This window comes from Rhinopithecus roxellana, chromosome 14 (genome assembly GCF_007565055.1).
Source record: "Rhinopithecus roxellana isolate Shanxi Qingling chromosome 14, ASM756505v1, whole genome shotgun sequence".
Taxonomy (NCBI): Eukaryota; Metazoa; Chordata; class Mammalia; order Primates; family Cercopithecidae; genus Rhinopithecus; species Rhinopithecus roxellana.
Window position 1 is genome coordinate 11,112,846 of NC_044562.1, and position 22,608 is coordinate 11,135,453.

A 22,608-nucleotide genomic window follows, 5' to 3' on the forward strand; every position below is an offset into this window, starting at 1 on the left:
AATGTGTGGGGTGGACGTAGTTACGGTGTCCCAGGTCCAACTGCCCATTGCATCCAGGCACCCTAGAAGATTTCCCTTCCTCGACCCTTGATATCAGGATGGTTGTGTGACTTCCTTTGGCTAGGGAAATACGAGAGAAGTAACCTGTGTCACTTCCAGGTGATGGTGATCAATTGCTGGTGCAACCCTTCCCAGCCTGCTGTCCCCTGGCCTAAGTGGTCATGGAAATGCGTATTGATTTTGAAGGCCCAGAAGCTCAAAGGAGCCTCTATCACTGAGCCGCAATACGGGAAAGAGCACCTGAGAGTCATCTGGACGCCTGTGATCTGGGTAGGAGCAGAAATGAACCTCTGTGCCTTGAAATCACTGAGATTTTGGTACAGTTTTTCCTGGCACATGATCTACATTGACTGATATAATAAGCATACAAAATAGATGGAAAAATATTATCGAGAAGCATTGCAGTGACTGGTAATTTTTGTTTTTACACTTTTCTAGATTTCTCCCATTTTAACAGTCAGCATGTATTACTTTTACGACGTTTAAAAGTTCCCAGTCTTACGCATAGCTGCTTTTTTGAGTAAATAAATGTGTCCTTGGTACTGGGCTATGTCTTTCACTATGTCATCTCACTTAATGCTCTGAAAACCCTAAAAGGATTTTCCCATTTTGCAAATGAGATATTTGAGTTTTAGAAAGATTAGGTGCCAGGTATTCTACACTCATTATTTCATTTATCTCTTCAGAGGCTCAGAATATTTTCTACCAATTTTAAAATTGGGGAGGCTTGGGGAAATTGCCCACAGTTAGTCACTTAGCAATTGAAGAAAGTGAAATTAAAACAACCACCATCTCAACAGATACCCTTTATTGGATGCTTTTATGTGCCAGGTCTAGACATGGTCTTATTTAATCCTTTCAGTAACCTTATGATGTAGGTGCTAATGTTATCTTTACTTTCTAGGTTAAAGAATGGAGGCTCAAATAGATTGAGCAACTGGCCTGAGGCCACACAGCTAGCAATCTGTAGAGCTGGGACTGGCACCTTGGTCTGTTTAAATTTTGGTCAGCTCATTTTGCTGAGAACGAGGCTGGTACAAAAGGTGACTTTTAGGTAATACATGTAAGAAAATTTTTAAATTAAATTTCTAATTTTTAAAAAATTGTATGTTCAAAATTTTAAAAGCCAAATGGTGCCGCAAGGCTGATAACGAAAAGCAGCAGTCTTGCCTCGCCTCAGAGGAAGCTACTTTAAGTCTTTTAGCTGTTCCTTCTGACATTTCCTTTCATATTTCTAAATATCATTCTCTAGATGTATTTTTTTTTTTTTTTTTTGGATATTATGTATTGGCTTCCTCCTGTGGAAAATTGCTGGTTCTCCACCAGTCACCATCCACAAACACACACTTTTCCTTCCAAGATAGTCCTATCACAGTTGCTAAATCAACACTCAGTTTTTACCGTATCATATCTACATATAGATTATTCACAGCTAAGCAAGGGACTATATTATGGTTACAGTTGCAGTCTTGTACAGCTTTTTGTTTTCCCTGGAGTTAGTAATTACCTCAGTTTTTTAATTTAATTAGTTTTTGATGTAAGATTACTAATTCTTCCCACAAACCGTGACAGTAAAACTCTAAAATTTCTCGTAATATAGTCAAACACATCTGGCAACCTATCAGTTCAGTTTTTTTTTCTTGGAACCCTCCTGCTTCTACCTGGATCAGTTGCTCTCCTGGCCATTGTAGTAGAAGTTGTGAAATTTCTCTTCAACGTTACCCTGGGAATTCCCTTTCCCTCTGTCCTGTGTTGGTGCCTTGTTTCTTAGATCCTAAGTCATCTTCTTTCTTGCTTTACTCCCTTATTTTGTTGTAATATACACGCCAATAGCTTCCTTGGAGGCTGCATATGGGAGTTCAGTTTTTGGATAATTGATTGACAGTTTGGCTGGAGGTATAAATCTTAGTTGGAAATCATCTCCCCTCAGAATTCTGAAGGCAGTTCTCTATTGGCATGTGGTGTTCTGGGTTGATGTTAAGCAGTCCGATGCCATTCTGATTCTCGATCCTCATGGTGTGACTTTTTCAGTCTCCAAAAGCTTCTAGAATTGTCTGCTTATCTTTTGTTTCTAAAAAAAATTTTCATAACATTTAATACTTATTCTGAAAAAAATGCTTTTAATAAGTTAGACAAAATGGATAATTCCATAAATTAGCATTTATCTATTTTAGCCCAGCCATCTATTTTATATTTAGAATAAGCCAGGGGCCAGATACTTTCCAGACTGTCATCACTATCACCACTACTCTGGAGGATTAGCCAATGCTCCAGGAAAGAGGTATCCGATTGGAGAGGAGGAGGTAACTTATCCCTGTTTGAAGATTATTTGACCATTTACATGGAAAACCCACAAGAATAAACTGAAAGAAAAACTTATTGAAAATGACAAAATAATTGTGTAAGGTAACTGGATTCAAAATTAGTGTTCTGTTATCAATGGCCTTCAAATACACAGACAACAGCCAGAACTAAAATATAACGGAATAAGACCCCATTTGCAAAAGCAACCTAGAAATAAACTTTTTAAAATATGTGCAAAACCATTTAAATGCTGCCAAAGGATACAAATGTGAACTTACACCACATTCTTGGGTTAAAAAATCTCAACATTATAAAGATGCCAATTCTCCTAAATTAAGCTACACATCAACACAATCTCAGTGAAAATACTAACAGAATTTCTTGTGGAACTATACCAGCTGATTTTAAAGTTGATATGGAAAAATATACATGCATCCAGGAAAAGTTTGAAAACAGAAATGTAAAAAGCAGAGATAACCCCATCCATTATTTACTTGTATTTTAAATCTATTATAAAGCAAAAACAATTAAAACTATGGCACAAGTACATGAATAACCATATAATTCAGAAATTACTAGAAGTCTCCCAATATATATAGGAAGTTACCATATGATCAAGTTGGCACTTAAAACAGGATTTATCCATATTTGGTATTGGAACAATTGGCTACCCATCTGTAAAAGAAATTAATTTAGATCCTCACTTCACATGTTATACCAAAATAAATTCTACATGAATCAAAGGTTTAAATGAAACCCTTAAAGAACCAGAAGAAAGCAGGGGGTATGGGAATGATCATCTATTGAGCCTTTACTTCAGCTCAGGGCCTGGTGATGGTAAGCAGGCCCAGCTCATGGACTGCTGGCTGAATAATGGACTGATTGACTATCAGGTCCTGTCCTGTACTAGATGCTGTAGCAGCGGCTGCCAATTGCAGGCACTGGTCTAGATTTGCTACATGTCTTAGTCCATTTGTACTGCTATAAAATAATACCAGCGGCCGAGCGTGGTGGCTCATGCCTGTAATCCCAGCACTTTGGGAGGCCAAGGTGGGCAGATCATGAGGTCAGGAGATCGAGACTAGCCTGGCTAACATGGTGAAACCCCGTCTCTACTAAAAATACAAAAAATTAGCTTTGCGTGGTGGCACGCGCCTGTGGTCCCAGCTACTCAGTAGGCTGAGGCAGGAGAATTGCTTGAAGGCCCTGGGAGGCGGAGGTTGCAGTGAGCCAAGATTGTGCCACTGCACTCCAACCTGGGCAATAGAGCTAAACTTCGTTTCAAAAAAAAAATTAGCTGGGCATGGTGGCACGCACCTGTAGTCCCAGCTACTTGGGAGGCTGAGGCAGAAGAATCTCTTCAACCCGGGAGGTGGAGGTTGCAGTGAGCTGAGATCGTGCCACTGCACTCCAACCTGGTGACAGTGCAACACTCCGTCTCGAAAAAAAAAAAAAAAAAAGAATACCAGAAGCTGGGTAATTTACAAGAAAAAAGGGTTTCTTTGGCTCACAATTCTGCTGGCTGGAAGACTGGGCATCTGTATCTAGGGAAGGCCTCAGGCTGCTTCGACTCATGGCAGAAGGTGAAGGGGAGCCATGTGTGCAGATATCACATGGGGAGAAAGGAGGCTAGAGAGATGGGGGAGGGAGGTGCTGGTCTCTTTTGAACAACCAGCTCTCACAGAAGCTAATAGAATGAGAACTCACACCGCCCGCCTGTCTGCCATCCCCCAGTCTCCTGAGAGGGAGGGCATTAATCTATTCATAAGAGATCTGCCCCCCATGTCCCAAACACCTTTCATTGGGGATCAATTTTCAACATGAGATTTGCAGGGTGGGGCGGCAGGGGAGAGGCAAACATCCAGACTCTCACTACATGTCATTTGTCTGGTACTATAGCAGTGTTAAAATAGTTTTCATTTTGGTCTGATATTTTACAAGGGATATTTCACATCAAAATCTGGATTTCGGGCTTCCCCTGAAAATGTATACTAATCTGGCAGCACTAGACCCTCATTCCTTCATGAACCAAGCAGCTGAGCCACTGCCCTTTAAAGGCCTGAGGATGGGGCATGTGGTCTTGGAGTCCTGAGGAGCCAATAGGACCCAGTGAACAGGCAGGTAATGGGGAGCAGTGGCTGGTGGGCCCAGAGCCCTGGGGTAGGGGGTGACGGGATGAGGCTGTAGCTGTGGCAGGGAGGGGCAGTTCCTGCGCTGTTGTGGTCACCCAGGCGGGAAGTCGTGGCAGAGGGAACCGGAGGGAGAGGCCTGGCTGGAGGGAATTTGGGACTTGAATCCACAGCCCACAGGGGTTGAGGACAGATGATGTGTGTGTGTGTGTGTGTGTGTGTGTACGTGTGTGTGTGTGTGTGTTGGGGTGGGCAGGGGAGCTTAGCTGTTGGAGGAGGAGGTAAGGAAGCACCCCAAGATGCTCACACAGACAGGTAAATGCTCATGAACATGTAGACCAGATCCACTCACCCTCCTGCTTAAAACCCAAGCACCCTACCCAAGGAGCCCGGCCCCTGCCCACCCCATACCCGAGAGGCCCGGCCCCTGCCCACCCCTTACCCCAGAGGCTGGGCCCCTGCCCACCTGATCCTTTGCTCTCACTCTGTGCTCCCTTGTACTCCAAACCATGCAGGCCTTGGGCCATCCTAGAACCAGTTAAGGGCTTTTTTTTTGGCCTCAGACCCCTGCCTGAGATACTGTTCCCCTGACTCCTTAGCTGGCCAGTTCCCTCCTCATCTTTCAGGTTTCCTCTTAAATATGCTCTCCTAAAGGAAGTCTGGAATACACTCCTAGAGGCGGAGGGACAGCAGGAATGCTGACTCCCACGGGGTCCCCGGGCCCACGGAAAGAGGAGTAGATTTCTGAGTGCAAAGGGAAACCTTTGAAGGGCTGGGGTGGGGGTGGGACGATGAGGCAGCTGGATCTGATTCACCCCCTGAAAGGCTGCCAGTAGCACCCCATGGGAAACCACAGGGCTGGAGTAGCCACCGGGGAGAGTTGGAGCGCTTGTGCTGGTGACAGGCGCAGAGGCAGTGCAACTGGAGAGAGGACATGGGGCATTCTAGAACCCACAGGACTTGCGGAAATGCGGGAAGGAGTAGAGTGAGAGCCATACGCAACAGGGAAAAGAGTCAAGCGTCGTGGCGCGGTTTCCAGCCCCAGCAGGGGGTGGGAGGTGGTGCCAGTTTCCTAAGGTGGAAATCCAGGGAAGGCACGAAGCAGGTATGCTTTGGAAGAACAGTTCTGGCGCAGCGCCTCTTCCTGTCGGCCCCCTTCTACAGTGCGCCTAGACACAGTGTGACAGCGCAGGGCTGCGCGGGCATCCCCAGCTCCGTGGTTCTGGCTCAGGTCGGCGGGGAAGCCTGGATCAAGGCACGGTGTCCCCGCGCCTCCCGCTGCCCTGGCTGCAGCACCGCCAAGGGCAAGGGCACGGCCATGACGGGATGGGAGGCGGATCCCACCTGTGAGCCAGTGAGCCACTCGGCCTCCTGGGAAGAGCGAAGGTCAAAGCGGCACCCCACGTCGCGGGGCTGGGGAGGGAAGGGCATGAAGGCCTGTCCTCTGCGAGGCTTCGGGCGCCTGGAGGCAGGGTGGGAGGGCAGGGCGAGGGGGCTTTGTCTGCGCGGAAACGCCCTGCCCGGCGCCCGCACAAAGGCCTCTTTGTGCCCGCGGCCGGCGGAGGTGGGGGCCGCGCGTTCCCGGAGCCCCCTGCCCCGGCCCGGCCCGCGGCCCCGAGGGGGCGCCCGCCACTTCGCCGCCGCCAGCCCGTGGCCCCGGGCGCCAAAGGGCCTCTTAATTGTTCCCAGAACGTGTGGCATTTAGGTCAATTAATATGCAAAACAGGAGTAAATCATCTCATTCGCGGGCCCCACGCGGGGCGGGGAGCCGAGGCATTTGCTAGGCAGCGAGGTCGCGGCCCCCGCCGCGTGTTTCTCTGGGGAAATGGAAATCAGGCGACGCACAAAGCCGCCCCGCGGGCCTGGCCGCGCCCTCGGCCGCCCTCGGCTGGGTCGCCGGCGCCGGTCCCGACCCGCTGCCCGGGCTGGCGGATCGGCTGCAAGCCTGGGGTCGCCTCTGGCCCTGTAGCCCAGAGGCTGTGCACCGTCTGACGGCGCACCGCCCCTCTCTGGGCCACCGTGCCTAGCTGGTGATAGCAGGAGTTCTGTTATTACATAAATCAGGTACTGGGAGAACAGTACGATCCCCTAAATACTTCGAATTGGAGCTTGCGTGCTCCTGACCCATTACTATGCTACTGAGCCTTGACTGAAGTCCAAAGCCTACTTGCATTCCTGCATTTAATCCTCAAAATCGCACTAAGAGGCAGGTGATTATTCCTATCGTTCAGCTGAAGAAACCGAGGCAGAGAGGTGAAGACCGTCACCTGGCCCGGACCAAGCCCTTCACCATTAAGTTGTGAGCCCCAGGACTATGTTATTTCACTGGGCAGCTCCCTTCGCTGGGGAAAAATGGCCCCTGCAGGCGGAGTTCTGTGAGCCTCACTACTACTGCACCATCCTTACTCATTCTCCCTGAATTCCAAAAATGTAACAGGACCCACTGCACACCTGCACTCTTCTAGACCACAGGGAACAAAACAGGAGATTCTGGCCTTGTGGGACACCAGCGAGAGGACCACCAGGAGAAGCCAGCAGGTTGACAGGGGTTGGCCCCTTGAAAGAGGTGACACCTGAGCAGAGATCTGAGGGAGGTGAGAGAGACTTCCAGGAAATGACCTTGAAGCTGCAGCGTAAGGAGGCTGGGGAGGCGGGTGTGTGGAGCAAAGTGGGAGGGATGGAGACAAGGCAGAGGTGACCAGGGCTGGGACTGGGGGTGCTGGCTCCAGTTCCAGCTGGACACTGGAGTCTCTGGGTTCTCTTGGTCTGGGGACAGTCTGTGCATGGGGAATTGTAAAGGTTTCTGCTTGGCTCAGCCTGGTTCAAGCGGCCCCACCCTGGGCTAATTGGCAATGGCCAGGGGCAGGTCACATACGGGACACACTCCCGTCAGCTGGACGCCCACCCCAATGGATACCCACTATGCAAGTGGACCCCAAACCCGGGCAGCAGGCAAAGTCAAAAGCAGTCCAGGGAGCCAGGGTCCAAAAGCCAGAGACATTTCTCAAGATTGTCAATCTGTGAGGACAGACACAGAGCCTGGAACTGAAGACCTGGATAACCCACGTGCACTGGGGCCAAGAGATAAGGGGCATCAGGTACCCAGACGTGATGGAGGAGCGGGAGGGAGGGGAAGGCGAACAGGGAGTGCTCAGAGCTAGGTGAGATATTTTAACAAACAGGAAAAGTTGATGATGCTAGTCCCATACAGTTGCTTCTGTAGGATTTCATGGGGGCAGGGGTTACCAGAGGAGAGTCTGCAAATTTTTCCTATAGGATGCCCTCTCTGTGGCGATGTACTTAGTCATCAGTCAACTACCTGGACAACCCTGACTTTTCCCCTCTCTCCCCACCACTGCCATGCGTTCATCAAGCCTGCCCATTCTTGCTCCTTAATGCTTCTCCCCAATCCCTTCCTTTCCATTCCTGCGGTTCTGTTTTGGTGAAGACTGATCAGTCATCTTTGGATCAATGCAGCGGCTTCCTCCCTGATCATGCTACTTTCAATCTTGCCTTCAATTCACACTCCAAATAGGGCACCACAGGGATCTTCCAAACACATAAATCTAAGTTACCACCCTGGTTAAAACCTTCTATAATTAACAACAATAACAACAACAACATCAACAACAACAACAAAAACAACAACACAACCTGATTAAGAAATGGGGCAAAGGACTTAGGCATTTAACCAAATAAGATATACAAATGGACAGCAAGTGCGTGAAAAGACGCCCATCACTCATCTTTAGGGAACTGCAAATCAAAAACACAACGAGATACCATTTCACACCCATTAGGATGGCTATTGCACAAATATGGTCCATTGCATAAACATATCTCTTCTGTTGAATGTCTGGGCTGTTTCCAGTTTGGAACTATTATGAATAAAGCTGCTGTATATTGGGAGACAATTCCCCATGAGTCTCTCACATTTCTGCACATCTTGTGAGTAAGGCACTGACTGACCTATCTTTTCATGGATGTTTGTATTGCAAAGAGCTTTGGAAGATCAAGCGTCTCCCTCTGGAGCAAAGGGCAAGCATGCTTGCTTCCCATTATAAAAGATCCGGGTTCCCTAAACTCAGGGTTCCTCTCCTGAAATGCAATTCACTATAAGTGCAGGATCCATCTGGGCCCACTCACATTGTCCTGTGGGACTTGGGGCAAAAGGAACTGATGCAAATATGCTGATACACATGCTGCTTGCTGTGCTGTGAGGAATAACATCCTTTGTCTCTGACTCATGGTTCTGGCATCTTCTGCCAGCCTCTCAAGAGCCTAACTCATTACCTTTCAAGTTGAGTAAAATTTCAGACCCTTTATAGTTCTTGACACTAAGTATTCTTGTACAAGTGTTTCTGTGAGCATATATTTCCCCACTTCTTCATCTTTCCATCCTGCTGCCTGGAGTGCAGACCTGATGGCTGGAGCTCTAGTTACCATCTTGACCCATGAGGACCAGAGATGTAGTGGATAGAAGGAGCATGGGTGTCCAAGGTTTTGTAGGTCAGAATGGCCATACTGTCCCTGGAATTTTACAGGAGGGAAAATGCCCTGCTTACACCACTGTACCGTGACGTTTTCCAACCCTATCTAATGCAGCCCATGTCGTGGTTCATCCTGTCTGAGATGTCTTCCCACCCTCCCTTCCTTTGTTCACTAACATATATCATACTAACCTCAACGAATGACTCTTCATGTTTCCAGTTCTTCTCACAATGACTGCTTCCTGTATCCTAGGGCCTTGTACAGTGTCTGGCACAGTAGTAGGTGCTCAGGAGGCAGGAGCTGATGAGATGAACAAATACGTAAAAGAAATATGCAGGTTGGCAGAGATGATGGGAAAGCGGCACTCTCACTTAGAGGAACAGGTAGAGCATTAGGTCGTCAGAGAGGGAGCCAGAGCTATAATCCTGTGCTGTGTGACACCACCACAGCTCTTTCCTCTCTGGGCTCAGTTCTTTGGCTCTGCAATGTGGGCTTTGGCTAGGATGATGAATGCCCATGGCCCCACTGATTCTCAAGCCCTGTGCAAACTCTGAAATTTGAGTACTGCTTTCGTGGCAATGCCTCCCTGCTTCTCTCTCCTGTAACTTATGTTTGACCAATGGCATCACTTGATGGCTGAGAAAGGTCCTATCCCTTGCTGGGCCCAGGACTGCTCTGCAACCCAAGCCTGGGGAGACATGGGTGCCTGGGCAGCTTAGCAGCTGGGGAGGCTGACAGCTTTAGTGAGCCCAGCGGGTGGCATCAAGTTTCTGGGTGCCTGGTCACCATGTTAATCTGCTCTTGGTACCACTAATACCAATTTGTGAGCAGACAGCCAGGATCAGACAGGCCAGCTGTCAAGCAACTGTGGACAGCTCAGTGTGTGGTTTGATTTTATGGCTTAGGGCTGGAATTACAAATTAATTAGCAAATTTAAGTTTCCGGAGATGCTTCAGATAGGTAGCTCCCAGGGGCCAGGTGACACTAGTTTGACCCAGTGACCCCAGCCCAGGTCCTGCCACCCACCACTACCACCACCAAGGGACTCAGAAAGAGTCGTCTTGTTTCCAGCACCACCACCACCCTGCTGGGGGACCCAGGTGGGCCCCTCTCCCTCTCTAGGCCCAGCCTCTTCATCTGTACACAAGGAGCAGGACTGGATGCTTTGTCTTCTCCACGCCAGCATTCTGGGATTCTAATTAGGCTCAAGATGTCTAGTGTGTGGTGGAGCCAGCAAAGCTCTCTGTCCATGCTTCTGCCTCCAGTGCAGGTGGGACCACTTCCCCTGCTTTACCCCTGTAACCTTTACTGAGCTCCGGGGATCCCTGTTTCCAGAGAAGACAGGCAATAGAGTGGAGTGATCTAAAATTACACGTGCAGCTGTGTTGCCCCTCCAGCCAATCCCCACCCTCCAACAGGGAGGTTTCCCAGTGTCCTGATGGTGGGGTGGGGTCTCCAGATGCCCCACTGGGCTACAGGCCCTGCCTGCCCTGGCGCTGCCTCTCATCCCCTCTCGTTGCCCATGAACCCTGGCCACAGCAGCCCCTCCCTAGTCCTCCTAAGGGCCATCTGCCTTCCTGCCTGCCACAGGATCCCAGCACATGCCGTTCCCTCTGCCTCCCCAGCATACACCCCTTCCTCCAGCCTGTCGTCCTGCAGGCTAATGCCCCCTCCTTGGAGAAGCCTGACCTGACACTGCTCTCTGAGTGCCCTGCACCTTTCCCGGCACCCCTCATCACAGAGGGAAGCACTCACTCTTGGGGTCACTTGTTATTTCATACTGCCCCATCTCCCCATCAGGACTGTGAGATCCATGGCACAGGAACACATCTGTTTTATTCACCAATTTTTTCAGAGCCTACTAGTGGTCTCCCAACATTGATTCTCTCCTTCTCTGTCCCAGTAAGAGATCTCTTGATTTTTAGCTTGGCCTATGTTCACCCAAAATAAAGACCACAATTCCCAGTACCTTTGCAGCAGGGTGTGACCACGTGATCAAGTTCCAGCCAATGGAGTCCGAATGAGCAGGCTGTGCACAGCACCTGGCTGTGCCTTTCCTCTTTCACGTCCTCCTGCTGATGCAGGAGCTTGAGCAGTATAGGTGTGAGGTGTGAGGATCGTACAAACAGGAGCTCACTCCAGAAATGCAGAGCAACAGGTAGAGGGGCCTGAGCAATGCAGCAGCTGTGGCTTTGACAAGCAAGGAGTCAGCCTCTGTCTTGTTAGAGCCACTGTCATTCTAGCCCAGGTCATATACTTGCACCCTAAACCTAATTTGTATACCTCTACATCTGGTAGGCACCTGGTAAACATTTGCTGACTAAATGAGGAATTGAATGAATGAACGAGCAAAGTATTAGAAAACCAGAGCTAATGATCCTGAGCTTCAAGCACATTTTGGATTCCAAGAGCTTTTATGGGCTGACCTGGGACCTAATAAACATTATTTGCTTGAAACATGGCCCAAGTCCTCCACAGATGGGCTTGTGTGTCCACAGACAGTGGCGGGCTTCATTGGCCCAGAGATGGGGCCTGTTGATCTTCGTCTTCCTGACACAGCCGTAAGGCTCAGGGAGGCTCTTCCTGTGGCTAGCTGGCCCCCACCAAGTAGAGGGTGTCTCTTTTTTTTCTTCTTCTTCTTCTTCTTTTTTTTTTTTTTTTTTTTGAGATGGAGTCTTGCTCTGTCGTCCAGGCTGGAGTGCAGTGGCCCAATCTTGGCTCACTACAACCTCTGCCTCCCAGGTTCAAGCGATTCTCCTGCCTCAGCCTCCTGAGTAGCTGGAATTACAGGCACATGCCACCATGCCTGGCTAATTTTTTGTATTTTTAGTAGAGACAGGGTTTCACTGTGTTAGCCAAGCTGGTCTCGATCTCCTGACCTCGTGATCCACGCACCTTGGCCTCCCAAAGTGCTGGAATTACAGGTGTGAACCACCGTGCCTGGCCAAGGGTGTCTCTTTACCAGGGCTCCACCAAGCAGAAGCCCTACTAATGATGGCAAGTACATGCCGAGACCCTAAGAGTGAAAGCAAGACCAGATTTCATCCCAAGTTCTTTTTAGAAAGGTAGAAGTATCTTTTTTTTAATGGATGCAAAAGCTTTGAAAACTGGTGATACATGAACACGGTTAAATAATAAATGTTTTGACAAGGGTGCCTGTCAGGACAGGCACGGCAAAAACGTAGGTAGAACTTGAAAATGTCCCAGAATTTATAGTTGCCAATGCCTGAGATTTCTTCCTTTGGGTAAAGTAACCACAGAGTTTTTGAAATGCAGATAACCCTTGACGGCGCATCCTGTAAGCCATTCTCAGTGATCGGTGCCTCTGTGTGTGGGCATGCATTTATGAGATCCTTGCAACGGATTCAGAGCAGGTTTGAATGGAGGCAGGTGGGGAGAGAGGAGAAGGGGGCTAGGCGAGGAGATTAGGGAGGCCAGGCTGCTGTCCACCTACCTCGAAGGTGCCGCTTCCTAAATGTTGGCAGGAGAATGGGGCATTGATACGTACTTTACAAGAAAGAAAGGCACACGGCAGTTCTGCCCCACTGGTGACTTCAAGGTCCATCCTCTTTTGGGGGTGAAGAACAGTGGCTCTGAGATCACCCGGTCACTGCCGTCCCCAGCTGGAAGGGTTACCTGAGGCCATAGAGGTCAGCTCCCTGCCTCAAGGCACAGATCTACCCAAGCCACATTGGACAGATGTGCAACAGTGTACATTTAGGCTGCAAGTGTTATTAATTACCCGCAGAAGCCATGAGCTCAGGGAGATTCCCTTGGCTTAGGTCTTCCACATCCTGCCAGAAATGCAATGCAGGTGGGTTGGGCTGTGGAAACTGGACGGACTAAAGTTCAGGCTTAGCAAGAAGATATATTGGTAGGTGATTATGTGCTTTGTGAAAGCTTTGCTGTACAAAAGGGAACCACCCCCCTACCCCAACCACCACCCTTGGATTCCACCCACCCCCGTGCCCTGCCGGGAAGATGTGGCCCCATCTGGTGTTGTGGAATTGTGTTGGAAACCTTTGGGGATAAAGAGGAAAGAGCAACTAGCTTGGCCATCCACGACCTGGCGCTGGTCCCCACCCATACCTTGCTTTTGGGTAACTTTAGGCAAATCACTGCCCTGCTCTGAGCCCCATTCTCCAACACCTCTAAGGCTCAGCACTGTCTCCTGGGGTGCTTACAAGCTGTGTGTCCTTGTGCAAGTGACTCAACCTTTCTGAACCACAGCCTTTTCAGCCATAGAAAGAGGAAAGTCATGACACCTATCTCAGAGGCATCTTGTGAGAATTAATTCAGATACCAATGACAGGCGCCCGGAATGAAGAGGCCAGCCTATTCAATGCAGTGAAGAGGCCCCGCCTGTTACAAACCTGGGCTCCAGACTCCAGCCCAGCACTGCCTTCTGAATCACATCGGTTGGTCCCTGGGTGGGTCTCTGTTGCAGAGGGTGGAAGGGCAGCCCAGGGACTCAATGCAACAAAACTTACTGAGCCTTCAGTCAATATTTGAAAAATCAGGAGACCTGTCTCTCTCTCTCTCTCTCTCACTCTCACACATACGCACACACTCTCTCACACATGCACACATAACACACATACACATCCTGCATTTCTGCCTTGTCTAGAAAAAATCAGAAGACCTGGCCACCCTCGGTGCCAATTCCTGCCAGATATCAAGCAGCTGTTGCTGAATAGCAGCTGCTCCCTTTGGACAGCAGCAGGAATGTGTCATTCCTCCACAGTACCCCCCCTCCGGAAGGCCTCTCACCTGGGCCCCACCCCGCTTCTCTGGGCCTCTGTCACTGGTTACTCTCCTGTCTGTTCTGTGTCTATGGGGCTCATGTCTCTTGCATCTTCGCCCTGCACCCCAACTCCCAGAGCCAGCCCAGGGCATTGGGTGCAGTGGATGCTTGCTGGCTGTGGTCCTTTGTTCTTTGGTGTGCAGTGCCCTGCATGCCCACCCTACAGGGCTGGCCGGGTCTCACAATCAAGTAGGTGCTCATGGTGGAATGAACCTTTGAGCTCAATGCAACTGGACAGATGCTCATTTCAAGAAGATCAGAACTCGATTTCTGTGCTCCCTGGGGGTGTGGAGCAGCAAACAGAACCTGACTTGGCTGGGGAGCAGGGTGGCGGCTGACCCAGGAATGCATAGCCATGTGCTGGAGGCTGGAGCCCCTGTCTTGTTCTCCTCGTAGCCATGGTGTTTGGTGGAGGCCCCGGGCTCCCTCTCTTTGTTCTGTGAAGAGCAGAGGCCACAGAGAGTTCCTGTCCCTGTCTGTGAGGCCAGTAGGACTAGTGTTCCCTGTTTAAGGGAAAGGTCTGCAGATAGGCCCCCATCCATGAGCCGTACAGGTCAACTCTCCATCCCACCTATGAGTGCACACTGAGCCTCAGCCATCCTGAGCCCTGTCCTCTGTGCTACAGGGATGCCCAGAAACCATTCCTGCCTTTAGGGAGCTCATGGCTGGGATTAGAGTAAAACATGAAGCTGAGGAGTTAGGCCACAGCAGGGGGCTGGGAACCCTTGGGAACAAGTTCTGTGGACACCCCATGGAAAGAGAGGGCTGAGGACTGTAGGCAGGGAGGTGGTCAGGGAGGGCTTCCTGGAAGAGGCAGGTAAGGGACTACAACTCCCGAAGCAATGAGCTGTCTGTGAGTGCACTTTGACTGTTACCATCTCTCCCTTCCTTGGAGCCCAAGTCCTGAAAATGTCCCCTCAAGCACATAGGAGCAGGTAGTTTAGATTTCAGTCTATGCAAAAAAGCAGCTGCAGGAGCTATTCTCCATGGAACAGCATCTCTGGTCACCTGTCAGCAGCTCAGAGGCCCTGGCCACAGTCCTGGCTATCCCCTGTGCCTGGCCTCCACTGCCTGTCTCCGGCCCTTGCCCTCCCCATTCCCTGGCCCTCCACATGGTCCACCCTCCGCCCTTCCGGGTCAGTGTGGCCCTCCGTCGTTCCTGCTGCTCCCCGGCCACTGCTCACTGCCAGCTCTCAGCAAGTCTCTCTGCCCTCTGGATCCTTCTCTGTGTGTTTCGCTGCCCAAAGGCCCAAGAGACAGCATCTGCTTGGCTGGACAGACGCTGGGCACTGTGCCACACTCGAGCCAGGCTACTGACAGCTACCCTGGGCCAATGTCCGAGGCTGGCCTCCCCAGCTGTGGCCAGAGCAGCGGGGTTGCATGGAGGTGCTGGCCTTCCACAGGTCAGCAGCGTGGCAGAGTCCTTGGCTGTGTGGGGGGAGCAGTCTAAGAACCCTCACATCCAGTATCGGTCCAGCAATTCCCAGCCCTCGGGGCACCCTCAGGCAGTGCCACAGCCAGGCGCGAAGAACAGAGGCTGACCAGAGCTGAGAGACGCCGTCTCCAACGCTGCTTCCAGTATGCCTTGCACCAGGGCCCCCTGTGGGACCCAGGTGGCAGCTTTGCTGTTCTCGACAAATGCAAACCCCATCCTGTGACACCAGCCAACAGCTTGGCGCTCACCAAACCGTAAGACTTTTTGGGCAAAAGATTTTGTTCTCTCTGCCCCACCAAACACTTGTCTCCTTTGATTTTGCCATTGTTCTTTCCAGGGAAATCTAATTTTAAAACAAAAAAAACATGTTTCCTAACCAACAGGACACATGTGTGTGCCAACAAATATTTGATCTGAAAGCAAGTCTTTGCTCAGTGTAAGCTTTGTTTTTAACGGACAGGACAAAACACCGGGACCAGCTGTGCAGAGCATGTGTTCGGCCCCGGAGGCCCCGTGTTCCTTTCAGCTCGGAAATCTGGCTCGAGGTGTCCAGCTGGGACCCCATCGTAAGGGTCACATAGTTTCCAATCTGGAGGGTGAGGCGGGGCCCGGTGGCAGTAAGATCTTCCCTTTCAAAAAAGAACCAAAATATCCCGGTCTGCAACATTATGAACCCCGGATGTGTCTCCATACACAAAGCCGCTTGCAAAATAAAGCCACATTTGAGCCCAGGCCAGGGACGATGTTGAAAACAATGCAGCTAATAAGTCACCGGTCGCTGGATGAAATCAAACTGTTTTTGTTTTGTGGCGGTTTCTCAGCTTCTGGGACAGCTCTTCCACCCCGGGGGGAGAGCCTTGTGTCAGCCTCTCTCTTCCTCCGCCACAGAGATGCTGCCGCGTCCCCACAGGCCTGGGGCTCCTAGGGCAGACCTCGGTAACCCACACATATACTCAGTCACATCTTCCACAGCATGGGCTAAATCACACCCTAGACCCAACCCAAATAAGAAGAAAAAATACCAGTTCCATCCAATGGCAAGAAATCTCAGAGGTCAGTGGTGACTGTCGGGTGTCTGGATGTCCCTGGGATCAGCGCTGTGTTGGCAGCGGGCTTCATACCGTGGAGGCACCAAGCAGGGATGTGTGGGGGCTCCCGTGTTAGGGGCAAATCCGCGTGTGAAGTGAATGCCCACCGCTCGGAGGCTGAGCCTCACACACGATGAAACCTCTCTGGGCTACAGTTTCTCTTTCGTGCCGTGAATGTGTATTTCACCACCTCATGAGGTCGGAGGTGGGGAGGAAAGGGAAGAAGTCTGTGAGGCCCAGGCAGAGGCTGCAGAGAGCCCTGCCCATACACATTCTCCTGGGGCTGCCTTAGAGACACAAGCCTAGTGTTTTGCTGAGCACGGGGCCGCCCAGTCTCCCTAGTGGCTGGGTGTGGCCACGTGAGTGACCTGCTGGCTGTGAGCATAAGTGCTACATGGAGCCTCTGGAAATGTCCTTTAAGGACAGGTAGCAGGCACCTGCGCCCACTGCTTGGAATGTAGAAAGCATGGCTGGTGCCAGGGCCCATTCTGGACCACGAGGCCTGGGCTGCGTCTGGAGCAGGGTGCAGCCGGGGTCCCACTGCGTCTGTCTTGGCCTGCCTGCCTCTGGACTGCTTCTCCACAAGACAGAAACTTCTTTCTCCTTTCCTAGGGATCTCCACCCTTTCTGCTAGCCCCCGTCTCATGGGCACAGGCCTGGCATTGAGTACACGGGAATGAGCTGAATGTTTGTTCTCCAGGGATGGACGTGTCCTGCGAGACCCTGGGGTGACTGAGTAGGGTCTCGGTGGTGTGGAGAAGGTGGCCCACTCCCCTCCGGACAGGCAGATAGGGGCTGCAGGAGGAAAGCGGGCCAGTAGGGAGTGGTGGGGACTGGAGAGCCAGGGCCCACGGCCACTGCCCAGGGCTACCAACTCTCACCCTGAGGAGAGTCAGACTGGCCTTGCCTGAGTCGCTGATATTTTAAGGGAAACTGGGAAACTCCTAGTTGTGGACAAGCTGATGGCTCATTCAGATTTGCTGGCAACACATGGTGCAGCTGCCGTGGCAGGGCTCCATGAAGCAGGGGTTTCATGCACTCCATATGCATGAAGCTTCCAGCCTGGTGCCACCCATTCGTGCCCTCTGTCTGTATGTCCGGGTTAAAACACAGGCTGGCACAGGGCAGGCCACAGGCCAGCTGTTGTGTAGCCTTCTTCTTTTCTTTGTGCCTCTCAGAGGGCTCAGGGGCTCTCCACCTTACCTCTGGGAGACTCCACACACCCCGAACCCCTCAGTCCATTTGCACCAATGCCCCCCTTTGCCTCTCCTACCATTTTCCCTCACCCAGAGTCACACTGGCATGACAACTCCACCCCACTACACACTGCCAATGCACAGGCTGTTCCACCTTTCAAAATGAGGCAGGGCACAGCAAACAAGATGCCCTCCATGTCTGTTTTTTTTTCTTGCTTTATTAAATGCCCCTCCGAGTTTAAGCTGGGCATGGGACCTCCCAACTAAAGACCACTTTCTCCAGCCTCCTTGACAGCAGGGTGTGGCCCACAGAGTAAGTCTGACTGGTCAGATGTGGACAGCAGCAACTTCCGGACCATGTTTTCAAAAGAAAAAGGAGTGCCTTCCACTTTCCCTTCCCACTTCCTGCTGGCAGGAATGTGGGTGTGATGGCAGAAGGGGGAGCAGCCACCTTAGACTGAGTGGTGATAGCTGATTCTTGTAATCAGCAGAGCCTGGGTCCACAGTGCCATGGAGCTGCCAGATAAGCCCATCATGCTTCCATTCAGCCCACCATGTGAGGGGCCAGTAGACTCTGATCTGGTTTACGTGACAGTTACTTTGTCATTTTTACAGCAAGCCTGTATTTTACAGCAACAGTGAGCTTGTGTTCTAACTGGTTCGCGTGGTTACCATTTTCATCTTACATAGAATTCATTCTCATCAGTTACCCAACTGGATCCACATCATTCTTTCATGCATCCATCCAGTTAGCGAGTCCTGAGCAATTTCTGTACAGATCGCTGGGGAAAACACAAAGGCAGACAATCCGCAGTTCCCCACACTTGAGCAGGAGCTTAGGAGTGATGGTGAGAGGGCAAGTGCCATTAGAACCCTGTTCTGTGGCCCAAGGTGGCAGTTCTGCAAACAGGTGATGAACGTTTGCTCTGTGCTTCACTCGGAGTCCCTGTGGGCTAGGTAGCCGCTGCAGACAGTGACATCACCTGACTCTCCCAGGGCAGCCCCAGACATGCAATAAGACTCCAGCCAGGCGAGTGAGCCACTGTGCTTGTGTGTGCACACGTGTGTGAGCAAGCATGCACACACATGGACGAGGGAGGGGGGAGAGAGAGTCCAGGTCTGTTTTTAGGGGCTCATGGACAATGACTCACCTATTCATCAAGACTGTATTGCATACCTCCTGTGCATGACAGCTGACAGAGGCCAATAGGCCAAGGCTTTGCCCTGGAGACGGCCCCCATAGGCCACAGACACACCTGCAGACACTGGTGGCTCCAGTCACTCCCTGCTCTTTGTCCCTGCCCTTAGGATGGATTTACACTAAGCCATTCATGCTTTCCCCTGAATCTCGTGACCAAGAGCTAGGGTTAGGTGCTCTGCCTTGAAGCCATTGCATAAAAAATTCCGACAGCCGGGCGCGGTGGCTCAAGCCTGTAATCCCAGCACTTTGGGAGGCCGAGACGGGTGGATCACAAGGTCAGGAGATCGAGACCATCCTGGCTAACACAGTGAAACCCCGTCTCTACTAAAAACACAAAAAAAAACTAGCCGGGCGAGGTGGTGGGCGCCTGTAGTCCCAGCTACTCGGGAGGCTGAGGCGGGAGAATGGCGCAAACCCGGGAGGCGGAGCTTGCAGTGAGCTGAGATCTGGCCACTGCACTCCAGTCCAGGCGACAGAGTGAGACTCCGCCTCAAAAAAAAAAAAAAAAAAATTCCGACAACCAGTCTCCTCGGAAATATTCCTAACCACTCTTATCAGCCACCTGTTGGCCAGCAAGCCCAAAAATTCATATACTTCGTTGGCATTCATCTTCACAATAACCCTAGAATGAAGGCAGCTTATCCCCTATTTTTCAGATGAGGAAACTGAGATTTGGAGAAAAGGAAATGGAAAAGGAAAAAGCGTGGGCACTATCGTGAAGCGAGACCGGCCGGGCATTGCTCGTTTCCCTGCACCCCTCCCCAGGCAAGCGGGCTGAGCTAGACCCAAAGAGCCAGGACCACGGTCGGGGTCAGAATGCAAGCTCTGGAGCCTATTGGCTGGGTGACCTTAATTGACCTTCCTGGGCCTCTGTTTCATTGTCTGTAGAATGGAGCCCAAAATACCCAACTCATAGGATCATTGTAAGACCTAAGTGAAAACATGTAGAAAAAGGGATATGCAGACACGAGCCTAATACCGGGGCCACTACTGACTGGTGATTATAAGGCTGAGACTCAAGGTCAGACAGGCCTGACCCTACCCCTTCCTGGCTGTCTGTGCCCTTAACCCCTATGTAAGATGGCAAGAGAGCCATGGCGCCCACCTTCTGGGGCTACGCAGGCAAAATGAGGAGGAGCAAGTGCCCAGCAGGCAGCAGCCGTGGCTTCTCTTGCAGCTCTGGTGTGTGTGCCTCCTTCTCTATACTGGAGCCCCATCCTCGGCTGTGTGAGTAGACAGGGCTGACCCGTGCTCCAGCCCCTGGTCAGCACCCACCCAAGGAGCAGACTGTGGGGCACTGGTCTGCCTATTGTCCCCGGCTGCGTCTCCTCGGTTTCTGGCCTCTAGCAGTTGTTCCCAATTTCCTTCCAACCTTTCAAACCTCCAGCCACTCAGCCTCTGACCCCAAGGACCAAGGGCAGAGGCAGAAATAAAGACAAAACAGTACAGCTGTCTTAAATCACCAAATTAGTTATTATGGACGAGGGCAGTAAAAGAAAATAAAACAAAGATGAGATATAAAGTCTGAAATAGAAACACCAAGGAGAGTGACCGGGGGGGCTTGGCAAGTTAGGGAGCCAGGCAGACGGAGGTGCTATCTGGGCGGCCTTGGGCAAGTCTCTGCCCTCCCAAGGCTCTGCCCCTCTGGGCTCAGGATGTCAGAGACCATGATTCCTGGGCTATGCTTGCATGAGGGAGCCCAGAGCTCTGTGCTGGGCTGTTGTTCCTCTCAATACGCCCTCCCCGGTGCCTTCACCTGCTCTTGGTTCCAAGTCCCATCCAAGAGTCTGTCTCCAGCTGGCTTCTCTTCCCCGAGGTGCAGATGTCCAAAGTCGTCCATTGGTTTGATATTTGCCCAGAGGCCTCACCCATTGCTATAGCCACGTGTCCAGGACTGAGCTGTGCACCACTCTGGGCATGGTGGAGGCCGCTGTAAGGAGACGGCCCTTGCCTCGCAGGAAGGGGAGCCTGAAATTCCCAGGGGTCGGAGGAGGCTGCACCGGAACTGCACCCCACCCAGGACTGCCGAGCTGAGAGGGTGCTGCCGCAGTGAAGGCTGTGCCACCTCGCATTGCCAGGTCCCAAGCCTCTGACCGCGCCGGGAGAGGGTCAGAGTGTGCCTGGCGGGGTGGGCCCTGGCTCTGCACTTTCCCCCCTGCCCAAGAGACTTTGGGTTGCATCTCTCTACGTAGCAGAAGAGTGGGGACATGGGAGCCTGCCTCATGGAGTTGTGAGGTGGCCTGGGAGCAGGCTGACCCCCGTGGGGATTCTGTGGCCCAGCTCCCACCCACCATGCCCCTGCCCAGCAGCCTGTTTGCAGGCTCCTGAGGGTTCAACCTGGTGCACAATCTTCAGGCCTCTCCTGCCTTGACCTGCAGCCCTCCACGCCCCAGCCACACCCTTCTTTAGTGCTGTTATTTTTTCATTATTAAAATGTTATAATAGGAATACATTTTAGTTGCTTAAATTCTGCAATAGTGAAACAATAAAGATGGAGATCACTCCTCCAGTTCCATTCCACTCCTCAGAGCTACCTACAGTTGACAGTTGTACATTTCACTCCAGAAATATCTATGACTGCCCGCAGTTACATATGCAGGGATTACAGGCGTGTATACGTCCGTGTGACTGCGCATGCAGGATTATAAAAATCACAAACCGGCCCGTGCTGCCCGTGCTGTCATGCATCTTGATGTTATTTTCACTGGCTGAGTTGGGAGCATTTCTCAATGCCAGCGGGGCAGGCTTTGTGTTGGCTGCATAGTTTTCTGTTGTGCAACGTCCTCCCTGCTGACAAGCAATTAGATGGCGCCACTTCCTTCCTTTGCTCGTACAAACCCTGAGGCACTGAAAGCGAAATTTCTGGGTCCCAAGGAGTGTGCATTTTTGAATATCATGAAGTGACCCAGCTGCCTCACATCCTCCATGGGGACCACACTCTGTCTTAGTATAGGAGATCCTGGGAGCCCCACATCCTTGCCAGTGCAGCACTACTATTCCTTTAAATTTTGCCCCCAATGTATTCTTGCTGTTTTATTTTGATTTCCCAGGTGACTGAGGAGGTGAAGCGTCTCTTCAGCCATTCGCTGGCTGTGAGAATTTCTTACCCTACAAACTGCCCATTTCTTTCCTTTACCTGTTTTTTTCTACTGGGTTATGTGAGTTTCTACTGACTGACTTATAGAAGCCCATTATATGTTATGATATTAATCTGTTGTCTGTGGTACATGCTTTCAGTCTATTCTCCCGGTCCATCAGATATCTTTTAACTTTGTTTATCGTGTATTTGGCCATGTGGAAGCTTTTTATTTATTTTATTTTATTTTATTTATTTATTTTTTTGAAACCGAGTTTCATTCTTGTTGCCCAGGCTGGAGTGCAATGGCGCAATCACAGTTCACCGCAACCCCACCTCCTGGGTTCAAGCGATTCTCCTGCTTCAGCCTCCCAAGTATCTGGGATGACAGGCATGTACCACCACACCAGCTAATTTTGTATTTTTAGTAGAGACGGGGTTTCTCCATGTTGGTCAGGCTGGTCTTGAGCTCCCGACCTCAGGCGATCCACCCATCTCTGCCCTCCCAAAGTGCTAGGATTACAAGTATTTTATTTTTTTGAGATGGGATCTTACTCTGTTACCTAGGCTGGAGTGCAGTGGCGCGATCTTGGCTCACTGCAGCTTCCCCCTCCTGGGCTCAGGTGATTATCCCATCTCAGCCTCCCAAGTAGCTGAGATCACAGGCACACACACCCCGCCCGGCTGATTTTTTTTTTTTTTTTTTTTTTTTGTATTTTTGGTGGAGACAGAGTTTCGCCATATTGCCCAGGCTGGTCTCAAACTTCTGAACTCAAGTGATCCGTCTGCCTCGGCCTCCCAAAGTGCTGGAATTATGGGCAAGA

The 22,608-nt window shown here is 51.0% G+C and overlaps 1 long non-coding RNA gene across 1 annotated transcript; it reads right to left on the reverse strand.

Moving 5' to 3' along the window:
• Positions 1–1,289: 1,289 nt before the first annotated feature.
• LOC115893217 lies at positions 1,290–11,713 on the reverse strand. The gene is made up of 3 exons (XR_004053194.1): positions 10,954–11,713; positions 9,176–9,284; positions 1,290–2,131 (listed from the first exon to the last, which is right to left on the reverse strand). It is a non-coding gene; the product is annotated as an uncharacterized LOC115893217 (long non-coding RNA).
• Positions 11,714–22,608: the final 10,895 nt, after the last annotated feature.